This window comes from Coloeus monedula, assembly GCF_965178545.1.
Source record: "Coloeus monedula genome assembly, chromosome: 2".
Lineage (NCBI taxonomy): Eukaryota > Metazoa > Chordata > Aves > Passeriformes > Corvidae > Coloeus > Coloeus monedula.
The window spans coordinates 104514851-104535958 of NC_138782.1; the positions used below are offsets into that span (position 1 = coordinate 104514851).

At 39.0% G+C, this 21108-nt stretch overlaps 1 protein-coding gene across 1 annotated transcript in view; it reads right to left on the reverse strand.

The window, feature by feature from the left end:
• MBOAT2 (membrane bound glycerophospholipid O-acyltransferase 2) overlaps positions 1-21108 on the reverse strand; it is a gene marked incomplete at both ends in the record, with an annotated part of 88092 nt that overhangs the window by 29380 nt on the left and 37604 nt on the right. The window lies entirely within an intron of this gene.

Genomic DNA, 21108 nt, shown 5'->3' on the forward strand with positions numbered 1-21108 from the left:
AGAATGAAAATATTCATACAACAAACTGAAAATCACAGCCAGGACTGGATTTAGGTGAACTAGTGAGGGACACTGCAAGAAGACCTTGGAACGTGACTTTCCTTTCTTTTCCAGATAAATATTTCGCAAAACCTTCTTAACATAAGAAAATCTAAGGTCTTAGAAATTATTCTTCAATCTGACAGTTGCTACACAGAACACTACTTGCAGGTTAACCTTTAACTGAAAAATGTGCTAGATATATACCATTTAATGTATTAAAACATCCAACTTTGAAATTACAGATTACCTCATATACCATTAAATTACATCTGTTTCGGTGAAAAAAATAATTTTAGAGGGTCTGTTTCAGCAATAGTTTGTTTTCTGTTTTCATTAACATTAACAATTCAGAAACAGTATTCTGCTGGGTGACTAAGTGGTACAAAAGTGTTTGTAGTAAGAATACGCTGGCACAGGTCGCCCAGAGAGGTGGCAGATGCCCCATCCCTGGAAACATTCAGGGTCAGGTTGAATAAGGCTCTGAACAACCTGATCTAGGTTGAAGATGTTCCTGCTCATTGCAGGGTGGACTAGATGTCCTTTAAAATTCAATTAAAAATAATCCACAATTCTATGAAATAAATATTAGTCATCATGACCAACATGGTAGGGGTTTCTCACAACATTCAGTTAAATCCACACTGAAGTCATAGTGCAGAAATGTGAGGAAAATAAACCTAAACACCTAAACGTCTTGATTAGATTCCAAATTTCATTTTTCAGTCTAAAACAAAAGCTGTCTTCCAACAGAGCAGTGAAATTTGCTATGTTGCACTCTCCAAACACAGCTATGAATCTCAACTACCTTCCAGCTACATCAGCCACAGCTCCAAATTACACACCAATGGAAGACTGCAAATTTTTGATTGTTGAGTAAAACACAGGAACTTGCAACCCATACAGTGCTTTTCAACTTCCAATTGCATCTCTGCACGTTAGTCATGCCACATCACATCCTTCGTTGATGAGAAATGTCATTTAATCAGGCAAAGTGCAGCAATACGTTCTCCCTAAAAGAAACTTAAAAGGTTTACAACAGCTTACATCATTCCTGTTGTTTCTTCTGCAGGTTTGTAGTGCAACTTGCTGATCATCCTAACTCTCATATAAATCCACCTCTACTTTAAAAAATTCGAAACCAACCTAAAATGCTTTGAGAACTTTCTTAAGTACTCTTACTACATGTTTCTTACTCTCTTCAATGATTCATTCACCAAAAACTCCCCTTAGATCAGAAAATTGAGTAAAGTTTTGCAGAGCTCAAACACATCAAGTTTTACCCAACTACAAACTAATTACAGGCTGCACATAAATGCAAGTTTTAGCCAAGGCTAAAGTTTCTCCTCCAGTAGAAAAGCAATTGGTCTTGAAAGTCAATGAATAATGTTTTTGTGACCAGAAAGACAAAAGTATTTCACACTGAACATTAACAGCTACAAGCAAGTCACAACATTGTTACTATTACAAGTAACTGTTAAACAAACTGACCTGCAAGGAACACTGTACTATGTAACAGAAAGACACAAACACATTCATTTACAGTATGTCTAATTCCCAGGATCTTTGTCAATATGACCTTACTGTTATCTATCAACAGATGCAACAAATTCAGACATATCTGGGAAACACCATAGCAATGAAGCACCAGAAAGCAGAACACAGTGATATGTTTAACTCCTGATTTAAAGTTTTAAAAAAATAAAAATAAAGTAAACAATACTGGATAGCCTATTATATAGAAGGGCTTTTCTTGTACAGGTATTCCATATTACATTTCAATTTCTTACAATTCTAAACTTCTCAGAACACTAAAAACAATATTTAATATGTTCTACCCATAAAATTCTATCTTTCCTTTAAAAAGAAATACATCAAGTAAACTACTCGATGTTTTTTAAAAAGTATATTCTAACATATTATAAATGAAGTACCTTAAACTATACATGTAAATATTACAATATATAGAAAATACTAAGTAATCAGTCTCTCCATGTACTTCTTTACAGAAGGTGTCTATCAAGAGAACATGTCTAATTCTATTTTTTTTAAAAAGGCAAATAAATCTCTTACTAGCAAATGAAATACATTGTCCTATTCATTATTTTTTGTCTAGTCACTTTTTGACAAATAATATTAAGCAACATACATATCAGGAATTTTTACCTGCATGTACATATATAAAACCAAAAAGTTTCATTCTATCTATATGTGTATATATATACACACACAAACACACATGTACCCATATACAGGGTTCAGTTCCTTCCCATTACATGAACTTTCCTTTAGTCTCCAAACATCCTGATGGAATCTGATACACATTTCTATTACACTTTCTACTGCTAACATTGAGTAGACTCCAGAAGCACCATTTCTGCTAATGCAGAAAACTTCAATCTCATCCCTGTACTCCTCTTTTTTATTGCCCTCACAAGTTCAGCACAGCCAACAGAACATTCACACCAGCATTGCTCCTGCCTCCACCATCCACCCACCACCCACATGGTAAAGGAGAACCAGAAAGAAGAGGTGAACCTCATGAGTTAAGCACAATTTAATAAGTGCAACTAGATATCATAATAAAAAATATACTAATACTGATAATAATAATTGAAATTACAAGGAGGGGAAGAAAGAGTAATGGAACCTAAGAGAAAAGTGATGCACAGTACAATTGCTCACCACCTGCTTATGAGGAGCAGATAAGTCCCCTTCCAGGTAACTCCCCCCAGTTTATACACCGACTATGACACTCTATGGTATGGAATATCCCTCTGGCCAGCTCAGGTCAGCTGTCCTGGCCATGCTGCCTCAGTTTCTTGTGCACCTCCTCACTGGCAGAGCATGGGAAACTAAAAAGCATCTGACTTAGAGTAAGCACTACTTAGCTACAACCAAAATGTCAGTGTGTTATCAACACTATTGTCACACTAAACTCCAGGAACAGCACTGCACCAGCTACTAGGAAGAAAATGAACCCTGTCCCAGTCAAAAGCAGGACACAGCAACCATCCTGCCCACCACATCACCTACCACAGAGAAGGACATAAAGGCTCCACACCAGCGGCAGTACTAGCTCACGCAAAGTCTCCATCCAGCCCAGGATCCAGAACTGTGTCCTCCCCACAGCAGGAGCTCAAACACAGATGCCCAGGAATGCAGATGAGCAGAACAAGCACAGAAGATGCTTCCCAGTCTTCTTCCACACTCAAACAATCAGCACCTTATAGACCCAGATGCAAGCCCAGCATCCACATGTTTAATAATCCTCAGCATACTACACCTCTATCAACTTCTGGCTCCAATGCACACTCTCATCTTTACCACCCTCTGTTGCCCCAAATACACTTGAGAAAAAGCTGTTAATTTCTACATTTTCACCATAACTGTATACAAATTTGATAGTACTGAATGAGCCAGCAGAACTACTTATATAAAGATTCCACATATTTAAGAATATAAAGATTATGTATGTGGTTTAAAAGCAGAACTCCCACCTTTTACCTGCATTCCTCAGAAATTTTGGGTTGCTCGTTTAGAAAGAATATCCACAGGTTACTTCTAGAGCTTTGTATCTGCTGATGGGCAAGCTGAGCAGCACACAGACCCAGGCTAACAATCAGGCAATGTATGTTATGTTTTTGCATAACAAGGGGTGGGAGTTGCACTTTTATTTTATTTTACACTTTTGGAGGCCTCAGCATCTCAGTTATAAAATATTTTTTCCTAACATACCTATCTTTGTTTGCACAAAATACAGCAAAAATAGAACTGCGACCTTGACAAAGGCAGGCTTTGAGAGATGTCATAACAGCTTCTGTTATTTTAGGCTCTTCTCATGCAGTGGAAGGACAACAGCACAATATGCTATTTTGCTGGAAGAAAGCTAAATAAACCAATCAACGGAGGGTGCTTTTTTACCAGTTAGTTGGCACATACTACAGATTTAGCCTTGAAATAAAGGCTTCGTGTCGAGTCAAGATCTACTTCTTCCATTATGTTAGGAAAAAATACTTCTTTTTTCTTTAAATGTGTAATTATTCAGTTTCAAAAGGCAGACCTAGACACCACGTAACATTATACTGCATTGATTTTTAGAAAAGGTGACAGAATAGTCTCTGAGTTTTCCCAAGCCCTGTGCTGAAAGCTGCTGCCTGGGTTTGCTTGTTTGCTTTTCTACAGATTATGCCAAATTTAAAAAAAAAACATAAAAAAAAATTAAATTCTTGCATCTAGGGCCAGAACTGAATTCTTATTAAAATCCAGCTATATTAATTTTTTAAATTCTAATTATCATAATCAGTTTGCATTGTTCACAGAGAGAAATTAAACTCTATACAGTTAGATAATATAGTATTTTCTTACAAAACTTCAAAGGGAAAAATGTACATCAAAAAAAAGAGAAGTCCAAAGTGTCACAGCTAAACATCTAATTCTGCAATCATCCAGCACAAGCCAACAAAAATACCGATTAGAACTAGCTTCGTTTTGACTGTCTAAGAGCCACAAGGTAAGCTACTCTGCCCCAATCTAATGTTTTTACACCAAAAAGAGATGCCTATTTACACAATTCCTGTATTATGGATGCATTGTTGACATACATAATTGGTATTTCTTAGAAAATTTATTAGTTTTATAACGTAAACAATAACAGACTCAGAGTGTGTGTGCCTCTAAAATACAAGCAATATTAATCCTTCAGAGCCACTCAGAAGCCTCTGATTCACACACTAGTCTGTCTCTTCTGATTACTTCAAGTGGAGATCCAAAATGCATTGGAATAAACAACAATTAAAAAGACAAAACCAGACTGTCTGTGAGCCCATTTCCAGAGAAGGAAACATTCATACCATCATGCTTTGGTAATAAGCAATCTGGCTATCCTATTCCATTCATTTTCCACCCTCAGCTGAAGATTTTTGGGTCTGACAGCCATTTTAAGGCACATTTAACAAGTGGGCAGAGTTCTCCAGCATTTAAATCCAACAACAGCCTGACACCACACAGGGCAGGAGGGCTGCACATGCCTCCAGCAGCACTTGCTCAGCCTGCCATCACTGCAGTGCTGAGCCCTGCTGAGCTGGTCCACACCAGGCCCACACCCTGGCATTGGAAGCCCCACATTGGGTTTGTTCAGCCAGTAGAGAAAATGCCATCCAGGCCCATGGGTTTCCTGCATACAAACACACAAGGCTGGGGACATGAAGATTCATTAGCTCAATTGTCCCAGAACTATTTGTGACTGTTTGTTTACTGCAGATCAGCTGCTGACATTATCACTTTACTAATGTATTTTGATGTTTTGACACCTAATGGCAACATAATGGCTTGGTAAAGTAAATCTTTACCAAGCTAAATTAAATGATCATTCCAGTTATAGCTACAGGCTATATTCCAAATGCAACATTAATACATGACAAATGCAACACAGATATTCTCACCAAAAATGCATGCAAACCACTTCAGACCTTCTACATGCTCCCTAACTTTACATTCTCTTGCTTTCCAGCCTCTCACCCTGCTCTCTTCAATTCTGGAACATCTCAAGGACAAGGAGACCAGCTTCAGACTCTCATAAATTGGAGAAACATCTACAACAGAAGACAGGCAGGAGGGAGGGTGCTTTCACATCTTCCCTGGAACGGAAGAAACTTATTGTGCGATATATTCCTCCTGTAAGACTCCAAAAGGAACACAGAACTAGGAAGGGTGGGAATAAAAAACTTGATTTGATCCCCTAGAAAACTCGAAGCTGAGAGATGAAGTTGACTATGTCCAAAACTGTAATGTTAAACTAAGATGAGACATGAGGGGTCACCTAAGTGCTCTCTCACTTGAAAATCCACACTGTGTCATATCAACCCCTATTTCTGCAATCACTTGAAAGTATAACAGTAAACAACGCAGATAAGAGCACAAAGTCTGACCTTTGCATTTTAGAAAGTTGACAGTAGTATAGAGCACTTAAAAACACAAAGAAGAAAGCCTAACAGCTTCACAACACAAAATCTGTACAAGCAGATGCTGGAATCTACCTTACAAAGCCTTGATGAAGGAAGCAGAATCTTGAGATCTTCTAACAAAAATGAGTACTCATAACTCATAAAACAAATAGCTGACATGCTGGTGCTATGAATTTTCATCTGTTCACTCATTTTTCTACATAATATTTGCCTAGGTATAGGATATTTCAGCATCACAGCATGCAAGCAATTTTATGCTTCCTCTTTCTTCTATGTGATACATAAGTAACTTTTCTTCAAACACCAGAACTGTGCCCAGTATCATTAATTTTGCAAACCAGCAGAAACCCACAGACCACAGTCAGAAAATGGTCTCCTACTAGTTTCTGAGTGTATTTTTAAGGAAATAAAAATATCACACAACATTGACAATAATGGGACTACTGCAAGCGCTATTTTAAAGGACAGGCCTAATAGCCATAATGGTTTAGAAATGGTAAACTAGAACTGCTAAAGACAAAATATTTTGTAGGACTAAATAATTCTATTTCAGTGGACCAGTAAGTTTTATACGAGAACTTCCAGGTAGTTTAACAGAACAAGTTCTCTGACGGCAAAACAATAAGAGCAAGGTCAATCATTAAACCTATCACTGCTGTTAACTCGGTACTTGGCAAGTATCATCTTGGAGGAAGATAAGAGGGAGCTGTTATTTCCATTCACCCACTCATCACCCTGCTCTAGCTACACACCCCCTCGTGCCCCATGCACATCCCCACGTTCTGTGGGGAAGGAGCTGTCGCTCCTTCCTGGCTGAATGGAGCAGATTCCCAGCTGCCTCAGCCCCCCAGGCTCTGCTGCAGCCCCACATCTTTGCCTCGAGACACACCACCTGAGGCAGAGAACCGGTGTGGCTGCAACACTGCCAGGAGAGAGAGGGGAGGTTTGCTCAGTCACGAGGTGATACCAGCTGGAACTTGTGTTCAGCCAGCCAGGAGACATTTTCTGCATGTGTTAAGGATGGCAGCAGCTGGGAAACATACGGGATATGATTTGCTGAGAAGGTAGTTGTGCAGCCAGAATCAGTACACAGAGCAGCCAGCAGATTAATAAACAACCCAACTCCCTGCAAGGAGAGTGCAAAACAAAAGGCCACAGGAATCAAATTTAGTTACAGAAACCAAGTATTTTAATGATTCCAAGACCAAAGGAAAGCCAGGAGTTTGTGCTAACAACCTAATGCAGCTGCATTTTCTTTTAAACTATTTGCAAAAACAAAATGCCCTACAGAGGAGTATTTTATCAGAGGGGATGATGGTATTTTTATTTGCCACCCTATTTCTTGCTTTGCCTCTAGGAAGGAATCAAACAATTCTTTGTTTTCAGCAGGGTAGTGAATCAACTGCAAGCCCCACAGCTGGTCAGACCTGCACCAACACTGCAGCCCTATACCTTGCTGAGCTATTTACACCATCTTACAATCAGACACACATCTCAAACAGCACAATGGCCACAATAAAACATTTCTGAAACAAATAAAACCATTTCTGAAAAATCTGATTCACTTAAAATATAGCCTAAATGACAAGCCTGCTTTTCTCCAATGCTTAACATTCCTTTAACCTGGAAAGACCTATCCCTTCAGATGACTTGTTTCATTTCTGTCCAATCCCCGTCCCCCAGCTGCTAAGTTAAAGCACCGCTACAATTTCCTATCTTCTGCATCCTTTAATCAGCGCATGCCGATGTATATAACATTCACATGACGCATCAACGTCACCACTGTCACAGTATTTGTCATACAGTCCTGCAGAAACACACGCAGAGACTTAAGTCAGCTGTTTCCTGCTCTCAGTCAGGAGAAAACCTGTGGGTAGCTCCATTTTCTTTGCTCAGTGATAAAGCCTAACACAGGAATAGAGGATGGTAACTTCTATTCTTGTGTAGATTTTTCTCCCGCATATGAGAATCACTATTGACTATTTCCAGGGATGAATTTGAGATACTCCACAAAAAAGAATTATATGCAATACACAAGGAACCCATTATGAAAAAGCCTTGCATTTATTTTTGGAACATTCTTCATGCTTCCAATTAGCAATGGAAAACCTAAAAAAAAGAAAAAAAAAAATTAAACTACTCAGTGACAATCCAAGTCATGGTACAATCACTTATGGAACTGTCAACCACGGGCAAACCATATTACACAAAGCTACATTTATGATCTTTAAATTAGGAAGTAACTATGTTCCCCAAGAATGTATGTACATATAACACATATTTGTATTTATAGAACCCATACCTTTTAAAATTTTTGATTTATTGGGATACTGTCTTGATCCTATTTCATGCATATTTGACCTTAGCTGCACTTTTGGTGTACCATAGCCACTGAACTGCTTGCACTCTGTTTTGTCACCTCCCTGCTCTTCAGTAGAGACCACTCATGTTTGTCATTTTCTAATACCCTTCAAAAATTTCCCTTTAAATGCCCAGTGCAATCAAATTACCTCACAATTTATTAAAAATAAAAGAAATTTTAAAAATCAGAATGGCTCACTTTATTCCAGACAAATTAATCACATGATCTGTCCCTCACTAATAGATACTTTTGTGTAGATTTAATCACAACATATGCTAGTGGAAGATGCTACATTTCTGTTAAAAGGCAGTCTTCATGTCAATGCTAAGAGAAATAAGGCATTTCAGGTTGTTCATCAATTATCCTTTGAGAAATGAGATTAAAATCATGAATTATTCACCTATATGTATACCCATATTACTGCCATTTGTCTATCATTCCTCGTCAAGTTGTTCCATTACCTTCCTGAGTGATTCTCTCTCTTACATTTCCTAGAACTCACTATAGACCTCAACCTTCAGTTCATTGAATTTACATAATAGAGAAAAGCCACTTAAGATTCTCTGAAGAAAATAAATAATAATCAACCTTACTTCAACAATTTCTTTCTCCCAGCATTCAAACACTTTTCACACTCGCTATCTGGAAATTTCCTCATACTGCTGGTTTCTTCTGTTTTGTACAAGTAGGGATATGACCAAACACAATGAGTCATTCCTTATGCAGGCTAAGACCACTTTTTTTCATCACAAACAGGGTGTCCAAACAAATGAACTTCACACTCCCACATCTTTTGCAACACTGATTTATCAATGAACAAAATCTTCTGCTGCTAGCAGAAGTGTCTAGAGACTGCAAGTTACACACAAAGAAGACATCTGCAATCATTTTGCCAGCTCAAAGCTTCCTTTGTGAAAATTTTTATTACATAAGTTCTTTTATCTACAGGTAACACAAAAATCACAAGAGAATTCTAAAGAGACATCTATGAATTTTAAACCTGAAATACAAAAAAGAGACTAAGAAGAGAGTTCATCTTGATTTGTGCTTTTCATGACTGGTACAATTCTGAATTAGGAAATACGCTCAAATTTCTTTTTCATCCTAATTCTAGCCATTATACAGTGAAAAACTCTGTATTTATTAAAAGCCAAATATCACTTCAGAGTTTGTTAAACTTAGAGCAACAGTTAAAAAAGTAATTTACAAGATATAGTTTATAGCTTTTTGTTCATAGCAAGAAATACATGTTACATACGTATAGAAGAAGATTATTGATTACAGTGGGAAAGGTCCTACTGCACATTAGACAATTCACCATAACACCACTGAACAGCCAGCACAGACAGGCAGAATCAAGGAAGAGGACTCCAGCAGCCTGGGAAACCTATCACAGACTCATCATATGATTACAAACAGGTGGTTTAAACCAAGATCCACAAATGCAGTGTTCCTATTTATACAGCTGTTCTCTAGGCATTCAAATTCCCATTGTATAAATCCACAGAACTTTGATATTAAGTTGCTAAATTTACAGAGCTATTTCAATCCCTCTGACTGCCCCATCTACATAACACAAAGAGAAACACCTAGTGCACAAGACCAATCCATGAGCAAGTTATAGATATAGATTACACGTTACAGATGAAGTCTAGATTACACGTTATAGACTACGATTCATTGAACTGAATTACAGGATCATAGAATACCAAATTGGAAGGGACCACTAGAATCAACCTGATCCAGCTTTTCCTGGCAAAAGCACAGTCTTGAAAGTGTCTAATATTGGGGAATCCACCACTACACTGAAGAGATTAATGCTTGATTGTTCTCACTGTGAAAAATTTTCTTCTTATGTCTAATTGGAATCTCCTCAGGAGTAACTTGTACCCATTACACCTCATTTTTTTCTTTTTTTTCAAGGAATCCAATCCAATTTCTCTGTAGCCACCTTTTAAATATTGGAATATGGTGATAAGTTCTCCCCGAACTTTCTTTTCTCAAGACTGAACAAACCCAGTTCTTTCAGCCTTTCCTCATATGGCAGGCTGCCCAGTCCATTTATCATCTTTGTGCCCTTCTCTGGATCCTCTCCAGCCCGCCCACATCCTTTTTTGCAGAGCAGGGGCCAAAACTGAACGCAGTGTTCCAGATGTGACCTGACAATCAGTGAAAAGAGTGGGACAATGACTTCTTTCTGCTGGTGCTGCCCCTGTTGACCAGCATCATGTTGGTTTTCTCTGCCGCAGCAGCACAACTTTCACTCTTGAGCTGTTGTCCCTCAGGGCCCCCAGGTCCCTTTCCTGGAGCTGCTTCCAGACCGGTAGATCCCAGCCTGTGCTGCATTCCTGGACTTCGCTTTCCCAGGACCTTACGCTTGCCCTTGCTGAACTTCACAAGGTTCTTGTCACCCCACTCCTCCAGCCTGTCCAGGTCTTTCTGCAGGGTGGTGCTCTCTTCCAAAGTGTGCACTTCTCCACTCAGTTTCATTCCATCTTCCAGATGACTTATGAAGACATTTAAGTGCATTGGGCCCAATATCGAGCCCTTGGGGACCCAATTTGGGAACAGGTTGCCAGTCTGAAGAAGAGGCATCTACCACCACCAGGTTGAGAGAGCAATTTCTCGGTCACTTCCCCACCCACCACACAAATCACTTATCTAGGCCATCACACATCAGTTTCTCTAGCAAAAGCCCAGAGGAAATGGTATTGAAAGCCTTGGAGAAATCCAGGTAGACAATGTCCCTCCCTACTCCCCATCAACCAAGCAGGCTATTTCATCATAAAAGGCAATCACATTTGTTAAGCACCATGCTGGATTTTCCCAATCACCTGCTTCATCTGACTTGTGATAATCTGCAGAAGGATTATATAGAGAGAGATATTTTGCTTTCCTAACTGCACCTCTGCACACCCTGGCACTGTCCTTGTAGTTTTCAACAGGTGTACATCCACTTTTCCATCTCTGTTACACTTCTCTTTAGGTTTTAAACACACTCAGAAGCTCACAGTTAAGGCAAGGGGATCTTTTGCTCTGCTTACTCCCCTTGCCTTCGAAGGGGAGGAACTGCTTTTGTGCTTCCAGGAAAATGTTATTGAAAAACTCCCAGCACTCGCTAGCTCCTTTATGGATCTCCCTCAACTAAGCTCTGAGTAAGCTGAAGTCTGCTCTTCTCAACTCCAAAGTTTTTTTCTCAGTACTAGCCTTCAGCATGCTCAACCAAATCCCAAACCACAACATCGTGATCACTGCCGCCAAGGCTATCACTAACTAACACAAAACACGTTTTGTCCATTTGTGAGCAGCAAGTTCAGCAGTGCCTCACTCCTGATTGGCACACCTAACATTTGTATGAGGAAGCACTTCCCTATGCATTCCAGAAACCTGATGGATGACATGTCAACTGCTGTATGGTTCTTCCAACACATGTCCAAGTTCACCCATAAGAACCAGGTTCTGTTGACCTGAAGTTTGCTTAAGTGACCCAAATATTGCTTCATTGACCTTATCATCTTGGTTTGGAGGTCAATGGCAGATGCCTGCTGTAAGACTCCCCTTGGAAACAAGACCTCTGAGCTTGACCCAGAGGCATTCAAAAGGGCCTCCGTGATCACCAGAGATGGCTATTATACATTCAAAGTGCTCCTTAACATAGAGCACAACTCCTCCTCACCTTCTTCCCTACCTATCTTTACAAAACAGCCTATAGCCATCCATCACAATTCTCAAGTCACATGAGCTGGCCCACCACGTTCCAGTTATTCCTATGATATAGTAACTTTCTGGCTGCACAAGGAGCTCCAGTTCCTCATGTTCCCCAGCTGGATGTGATGATGTGAGCATTGCCACTTTGGACCCAATCCCTCAAGTCCTTCACTTTAAAACCAGTCTCGTTGAGTTGGTCAGCCTGCTGTCAAAGATTTCCTCACCTCTTCCAGACAGGTGGATCCAACCCCTCCATAACAGACTACAGTAATCAAAGAATGTCCCATTATCATAAAAGCCCAAACCCCCATGATGGCATCAGCCACAAAGACAGAAGGTAACTCACATCATATATCTATTTCTGGCTGCACCCTTTCAACTAACCATCAAAATGGAAGAAAAATACACCAATACTTTTCATTTAGACTCCCAGGGTTCTGTAGTTTTCCCTGATTTTAGTTTATGCTGAACTGCTTTATGGTTACTATTATAAGAACACCTAAACACTAAACTTGGCTACTCCCCAAAACAAGTTTTTGTTAGAACGGGTGTAACATACTTATAAATTGTGTTCAAGTTAATAAAAATCACTAACTTTGAGATAGAAGAGAACTTTTAATTTTATTCTAAGCATGTGAAATTCTACACTGTAAGTCTTCAAGCCTAAAAATAGTGTGATTGCCAGTCAGCCAGAGATTTAGAATGCATCCAGAAGTTCCTATGCTGCACTTGCCAGGAATGTCAAGACTTTGAAAAATCACATATATTATAACAGTCAAGACAAACTAATCTGTAACACAAGCACACAGAACACTCTGATTATTCACTACTGTAATGCCTGGCAGTGCCACTGTAGTACAGCTTCCTTCCGTACTTTCATTATAAACCAAATTTGAAGAAACATTCCAGCTAAATGTGAATGTCCTGGTTTACATGCCTTAAAAAAATACAGTTTAATATGTTTCGGGATTGTCTACTCCCCATTGTAACAAATTTCAATTGTTATTGAATACTTGGAGTACTAGCTCTTCAATCATTTATAATGCTCTTGTGCTGCTGGTAATGACTCTCCTCCAACTTTTAGCTGTTGGAAGAGTTGAGAAAAGATTCTGTGAAGACATTACTAGTCTGAAAGCATCTTCTGTTTAGGCCTTTCCGTTACTCAGAAAATTTCAATCACAGAATGGGTCAGGTTGGGAGAGACCACAGTGGGTCATTCGGTCCAACCTCCCTGCCCAAGCCATCCTGGAGCAAATGGCTCAGGACTGTGTCCAGATGTTTCTTGAGTATCTCCAGTGAGGGAGACCCAACAATCTCTCTGGGAAACCTGTTCCTGTGCATGGTCACCCACACAGTAAAGAAGTTCTTCCTCATGTTCAGGTGAAACTTCCTGCGCATCAGTTTCTGCCTATTGTCTCTTGTGCTATTGGTTAGCACCACCAAGAGCCTGGCTCCATTCTCTTTACAACCACCCTTCAGATGTTCATATACATTGATGAGGTCCCCTCTCAATTGCCTCTTCTCAAGGCCAAACAGGCCCAGCTCCCTCAGCCTTTCCTCATAAGACCAGACCCTTGACCAACTTAGTAGCTCTCTGCTGGACAATGGCATAAGTTGGAAAAAAATTTCAAGATGGAATGCTTTTCAAACTTTTGCTGGGTGTTAGGGACGAGTACTGTTTGCTGTAACAGCATGTCATATATAGTCTTATGCCAGCACACACATTTGAATTAGAAAGAGGCAACAGGAAGAAAAAGGTTGGTGGCAGCCTTGTGAGAAGACAACAGAATAAAAAACAAACAAACAGACTGTAAGATTCATATTTTGTTTAAGCGATTTCAGCTGAATGCCAGAACCTTGTCATACTTGATCTCTGGAGATGCAAAGATAACAAGTGTAGACTGAAAAAGGATGGGGGAAAAAAGAAACAACAGAAGTCATCATGAGAAAAAACATTCTACTTGAAGCAGCATCAAAGTGTAAAGGACTACAAGAGGGAGATGCAGTCCTCTCCCAATTCATAGAGAATTATATACTTAATAACTAAAGACAGTAGTCTTAAACCTTTCTAAACCTAACCAACTAAAAAAGTTGATGTTAATTGAAGTATTTTCAGTCTATATGAAGGCTCTATCACAAGGATCAGATATTTCTATTAAAATTGAAAGCAGTACATAGGTTAGCCTTCAGCTGCTAGTAAATTAAGATCAGTGACATAGCCAAAAAATCAGCAGTGTACCCCTAAGTTATTTGTGCCTTTGCCAGAGAAGGTATTTTAGGAGATCATTAACATATTAGCACACCTCTAGCCTAAACTGATTATTTTCACAAGATACAGACATGCTGCACTTCTGCAATGACTGATTTGTTTCTCAAATTATTTCAACAGCAAAGCAATAAAGCCTGTGAATGCAACGATGTATAAAAAAGTGAAAACATATGTCTCCTATAAAATCTACGACTGCAAGAATAAAGGGACAAAGATTTTAATCCAAATGAATGGATCCAATTCATCATGGCCCAAATCACACTGGACCATTGCAAAGCCATGGGACCAGGTTTACAAGGCAGAGAGGGAAACCTCAGACAACCAGAACTGTTGTTAAGCAGCCCACAGCTTTGCAGTTTGTCTTGTTAGCTGCAGAGATGTTTTATGAAGTGGTAATGCAGGTAATTTTAATTCAATGTGAATGATGAGCATGGGGTAGGTTTTTGTTCTCAAGGTCCACTTTGACCTTATATAGATCTACTCCTAGCTGATGATCAGCTTGAAGGAGAAAGCATAGGATGGCAATGGTTATCCATACCAAACAGGAAAAAGTTCTGAGTAACCTCATCTGTCCCCACCACTGACCCTGCTCTGAGCAGGAGGCTGAGTCAGAAATTTTGATGTCCCTCATTCTATGAATTTATTCAGTTTATTTAACTGTTAACATAACAGCTTATTAATTGCTATTTTTTTAAGATAAAACTAGAAAAAAAGCAATTTTTTTATTAAAGCTTGCCATCACATCATAATATATGTGCATTCCAAATATAAAACAATAGTGTTTAGCAGTTCTTTGTCCCAAAACAAGTTAATTTTCCTCAAATAATCCATATCCTGCCTAGGACTTTTGAGAGGGGCAAGTTGCACAAAAGAATACCACCGATGCAGGGTGAAGCAGACCCTACTGAAAAAAATTACACTGCAGCAATGAATACTGGAGCACAACTGAGATGTTGCTACATGGGATAAATGCAATAGTTACACTTTTGCGTATAGTTTCATCTGTACAGTATCTATATATCTCCAAGTTATAAAACATTGCTGCATTTATGGAATTGTACTAAAAGCCTCTCACTTTAAAATCCCAATATTTTAACTTAATAGTAGGAACATGTACCTCCTACACAAACTTGTGATTCCTAAAATGTTAATTTAAATAGCAGATTCTGTTGCACTGTAAATATCACAGTTAAGTCAGATTTCTCTTTCCACTCTAGCTACAAAACTATTTACTCCCAAATACATGTTTTTAAGTTGCAGAGGCTTGTAACTATAAGAGCAAATGTGTCATCTCAACTTTTAGTACAGGTGGCAGTGATTGTAGAAAAAATGATAATTTTTATTAAATATGCCAAACATTTGTAAAGATAATTTGAAATAAATAACTGGAAAATGACAGGGGAGTATCTGAGAAGAAAGGTATCAAAAAAAAAAAAATCATTCACTTTAATAACCATATGCTCCAACAGTCACTACGATTTGCTGTGGGGAAAACTTCAGTAAAAAAGCCTCCACATGTGAATGACCCAAACTGCTTAGTCAAAGGAGGACAGGACTTATGTAAAGCACCCAGAGTTAGCCACAGTTTTAAAATTATGTGTCTGGATTCTCACACTCATCTCTTCTTTATGCAGTTTTTGGGAATTGTTTTAAAGGTTTGTTTTTGTTTTTTTTTTTTTTTTGGGGGGGGGGGGGAAGAACAGACACAAAGAGGGGGAACATGACACACAATAAAACAAAACAACACACACTTTACTAGAACAAGAACTAGAAGCTTAAATTCCTACCAGAAAAATCTGAGAGCAAGTAGGACGGGCAGAACAAAAAGCACATCCCTCGCTTTGTTCATTGTGTCCTTGGCAGACAGATCCATACTTCCAGCCAAGTCTAGTATTTTCTGAACAGCAGCAGACTCTGCTCAACTACCCCAGTCCCTCAGAAGCTCTCCCTGTTTCCTCTGAGAACTGGCTGCCTGTTCCCATCTCCTCGTCACAGCCTTACAGCCCCTTAATGAGCCCTGGGCATCTGCAGCTCCCTCTGCAATTCTTCTTTTGCCACGCTTCAGCAGTTTCTCAGTCCCTTAACCCCTAGGCAAGCTCTCATGGGAAGAAACAATTTCTACCTCTACCTATCCCTGTCTTTAAAAGAAGAAACTAGTCACGATGTCTTTTGCTCACTGCTACTGATTTTGATACTTCTTAGGCAATTTTTAGGTTTTACATAAAGGATCAAACCCATGGCTTGCTTAACACAGTACCCTTCTCAGGAACAGATAGAACAGAAGCAGTTGTGAGAACCACATGGCACAGTAGCTCAGACTAGAAAATACCTGGTTAGAAGACAAATGTTACTTTCTTAGCAAAAGAACGAGAGTTCCATTAGGATATTTATTAAAAAAGCAAAAACCAGGCAGACATAACAAGAACTAATGCCAGGAATACAGCTCAAACCCACTCAGATTAGAATCAATAAAAAGTGATTACCAGAACCCAGTTTAATTAAAAAAAACCATTTTCTGACTCTTGGAATCTTCCACAAAAGCATCCAATCTTGATTTTGAAATACATTTAATTAAACAACTTATTGGTTTAACCATAGAAATATTATGTCTGTGCTACATCAGAAGCCAAGATGAACTTAAAAAAATCTCCCTTTAAAAGTTTATCTCCAGAAGACTATCTTTGTTCCTTATAGCAGGAAACCATTTTAGATTCTGACATCTAGCATTTACAATTCTTCCAGAATACTTTCTCTTTAGTAAGGATACTGAAACTCTTCTTGGCATTTTTCTAGTATTGGCCCCAGCAGCATCTTAGAAAATTAAAAGCTATATTTCTACTATGAACGGAGATAGACGCAAACGCCTGCCCCTTTTGAAAGTGGAATTTTAAAAGCAATTTGGATCTACATTCCTCCTGAGGTAAAAACTAATAAGCTGACTTTTCTATGATGTTCATATGCATCTCCGTTCATAGCTAGAACTAGGTATATCCTTAAAAATAGCTACATGCTTCAGGCAAGAAATTGCCACGAACAAAAATACTTATTTTAAGAAATGAGTAGTCCTGTTGAACAGGATAATCATAACCCCTACTTTTCTCAGCAACAGGAACATGAAATCCAGGTTTCTAACCCAGATCCCTTCTCAGTCTCCTCCCCACTGTTGTACAAGAGGATGAAATTTCTCTATGCAGACAAGCAGCCTTAGGCAGGTTACAGCATTACATCTCTTCTAATTAACTTCCTCTTCAAGACAGCCAACTCAGATGTCCACAATATCTCATCTGGGTTTTTCACACCTATTGTTTTTTTGTTAATTAATCTTCTCCAAATCCACAACAAATGTGCAGTACTCCTTGTGAAGTGAAGTCCTTGACACTGGGCTCGGAATGACACCACATCCTGTATCTATGTAACAACACTACGTCTTCCCTGTTATTCTCCATTTCACATAGTCTGCTTTATGAAGCTTCTCTTGGAGGTCATCCATGACATACAGATCCCATTCCTAATTTCAAGCCCTCATGTTGCACACACAATCAAACAGCCTCCATTTAAGTATGTATTGTTGGCTTTTTCAGTGTTGAACCAAGCCTGTCATTTCTTGTCCATTTATTCTTTCCTGCTAGTTCTGAAATTCTTCAAAACACTATTACCTGCCTCATTCAGCCAAACCTGCCAAAGTTTTGATTCAAGGGAGATGACACATACTCCCTATACAGCACTGCACAATGAGGCCACACCTGGAGCAGCAGGTGCAGTTCTGGCCTCCTCAGCAAGAGGGAAACACAGACTTAGTGGAGACACTCTAAAAGGCCACAAGGATAATGAAGGGACTGGACTTTCTCTCCTGTGGGGAAAGGCTCAGAGAGCTGGGACCGTTCAGCCTGGCGACAAGAAGGCTCAGGGAGACCTCATCAATTTATGTAAATTCCTGAAGCAAAGTATAAAGATGGAACCCGGCTTTTTACAGTGTTTCTAAGTGACAGAACCAGAGGCAATGGACACAAACTGAAACACAGAAGGTGCTGCGTCAACAGCAGTTAACATTTTGTTAGAGTGGCTGAGCACTGGCACAGGTTGTCCAGAGAGATTGCGGAGTCTTCCCTCCTCTGAGACACTCAAAAGCTGTCTGGTTATGGACCAGGGCAATATGCTCCAGGTGGCCTGGCTTCATCAGTGGGATTGGACCAGATGGCTTCCACAGGCTCCTTTTAACCTCAACCATTCTGTGAGTCTGTGGTTATTAGTATCTTTTTCAGATCATTAATAACCATAACTGAGTTGTGCAGTTACTACACTTCCACCCAGAAAGAGCCTATTTCTACCAGCTTCCTAACAGTAGATGACACAATTGACCGCAGCCTTTTCACTCTAACAAATGCTTAAAGCTTAAGAGCAAATCACAAGAAGCTGCTTTTGAGGTATCTTTCTTTTTAATATTCACAATGCATTCAAAAACATGCAAATCAAGTAGCCTGTAAATCATAAAGGCAGTATGGACAATTTCAGAAAACAAATAGAAGATAAGGTCCAGAAACAATCTGGAGAAGTTTGAAGAAATACAAGTAAAATCTATAAGATATTAAGTTAAATTATGGTTAGTCATATTTAATAATTGTCCACTGAGGAAAATTTAGCATGGGGGTAAACTGGAAAGAAAGGGCTAGATTTCTTTAGGACCTTGTCTAAAAGTAGAAAGGGGAACTCAGAAAATCATGGACCCTTGAACTTGAAACCAAATACTATAAAGGGTTTTGTAGGCTTTTTACACAGTATGTATTTATAAAGACACCTAGAAGGTAAACAGTGCAACTGAATCAAAAGCTTGTCCAGAATGAGTACAACTTGATTATATGACTGCAACTAACAGATATGGCCTGCCCCATGAGCATGACTGCCACCCATGATCAAACCTATCCTTAGCACAGTCAGTGTGAGGAACAGCTGGGACAAAGTTAATTTTCTTCCTAGTAGCTGGCACAGTGCTATGCTTTGGATTTAATGGGAATAATGTTGATAACACACTAAACTTTTAATTGTTGATGAGCAGTGCTTACTCCAAGTCAAGGACTTTCCAGTGTCTCATGCTCTGCCAGTGAGGAGGTGCACAAGAAACCAGGAGAGAACATGGCCAGGGCAGGTGACAAACTACTCAAAGGGATATTCCATAGCATAGAGCATCATGCTCAGGATAGAAATTGGGGGCAGCTGGCTCCAGGGATCGATCACTGCTCAGGGACAGGCTGGGCATCGGTCAGTGGGCATGTGCAATTGTACCAGGCATCACTTGTTTCTCTCCAATTTTATTTCCCTCTTTGTCTCCCTTTTTTATTAGTACTGCATGGTTCTTAGTTGCTGGCTATGGTTAAACCACAACATACATGTATGCATATAGACAGTTAGTCTGTCTTAATCCTAACATTTTGGCTGCTGGAGAACACCAACCAAAATCCAATTTGTACCAAAAAAAAGTACTAATGAAATACTATCAAATTATAAGGATGTATCGGATATCATTCCACTAATTCAAACCTATGAAAACAACAGGAAACATTTAAATATTTTGGTAACAGTAAGTACACAAAGCTTCAAGTAGATATTACATTATAAAAATTGCAAACACCTTTGATCAGAAAACCTTGGAAAAAAAATTAGGAAAAGTCTAAAAACCTCAAAAGGAAATGAATTACATTACATCCAAAGCACAATTTTGGCTGTAAATAATCAACCATAATAATCTGTAATGGAAACCAACTATTAGGCAGCATTAGAGCAGGAAAGGATCCATGGAAAGGAACAGCATTGCTAAACAGACAGAATTAGCCTTTTACTCTGCTTAGCATTACAAATACCTCAACCTGCTTTGAGAAGCACATCTCCAAATAATAGAACAGCTGGAAGAATTCCAAAAGCAGCTACACAAAAAAACAGAAAGAAGCCTTGAAAACACAACCTAAGAAGAGATTTAAATAGATTTGTTCAGGGTTTACTGGCCCAAAAGAAGACAATATAAATAGAAGATTCCTGCAAACACAAGGGAATACACTTCTCTACATAGATGAAAGGGGCTCAAACCACAGGTTATTTAGGCTAAACTTGGGCTAATTTCTAGGGCAACCTAACTGCAAGCATAGTTAAGCACCTGTACAGGTTGCCTAACAAGACCAGAAACACTGCAGAAATTTTTTATTATTTTTAAAGGTTCAAACTGACTTTGAGCAGAGGTCCAGATAAACCACCAAATCCCTTTCAGCCTCCATTTCCAGAATTCTATATTGGATCTTGTTTACCAAAGACACATTTTTCAAAATGAGAGAAAAGGACTCTGCCTAAAAAATTCTCCAGTACATAGATGAAGAGAGATCTGTATTTAAAGTACTTGTAATTTAAAGTCTGTTAAGAGGTCAGATGCAATAGGCAAGAAAAACAGCTGTGGGAGCCAGTCAAGATACTGATGCTCTGGCAAGACAAACTCAAGCACAGGAATGAGACACACCCACGGGAGCTGTTTTTGTGTCATACCATTCTAGTACTACTCAAATTTCTTTTAAATGCTTCCAATCTTGTCAAACCAAGGTAACATTTGCTGAAAAGATTTCACATTATAGTCATGTACTCGGTTTTGGACACATTCCATATGTTAAACTTTGTTTGATTAGGAGTTCAGCTAGGCTGTGAGGGCGGGCATTCTACACCTCCCTTATCTCCTTATCCATGCAAACAAATATTTTCAAGTGAGGATGAGCCTTTAGCACCAGTAA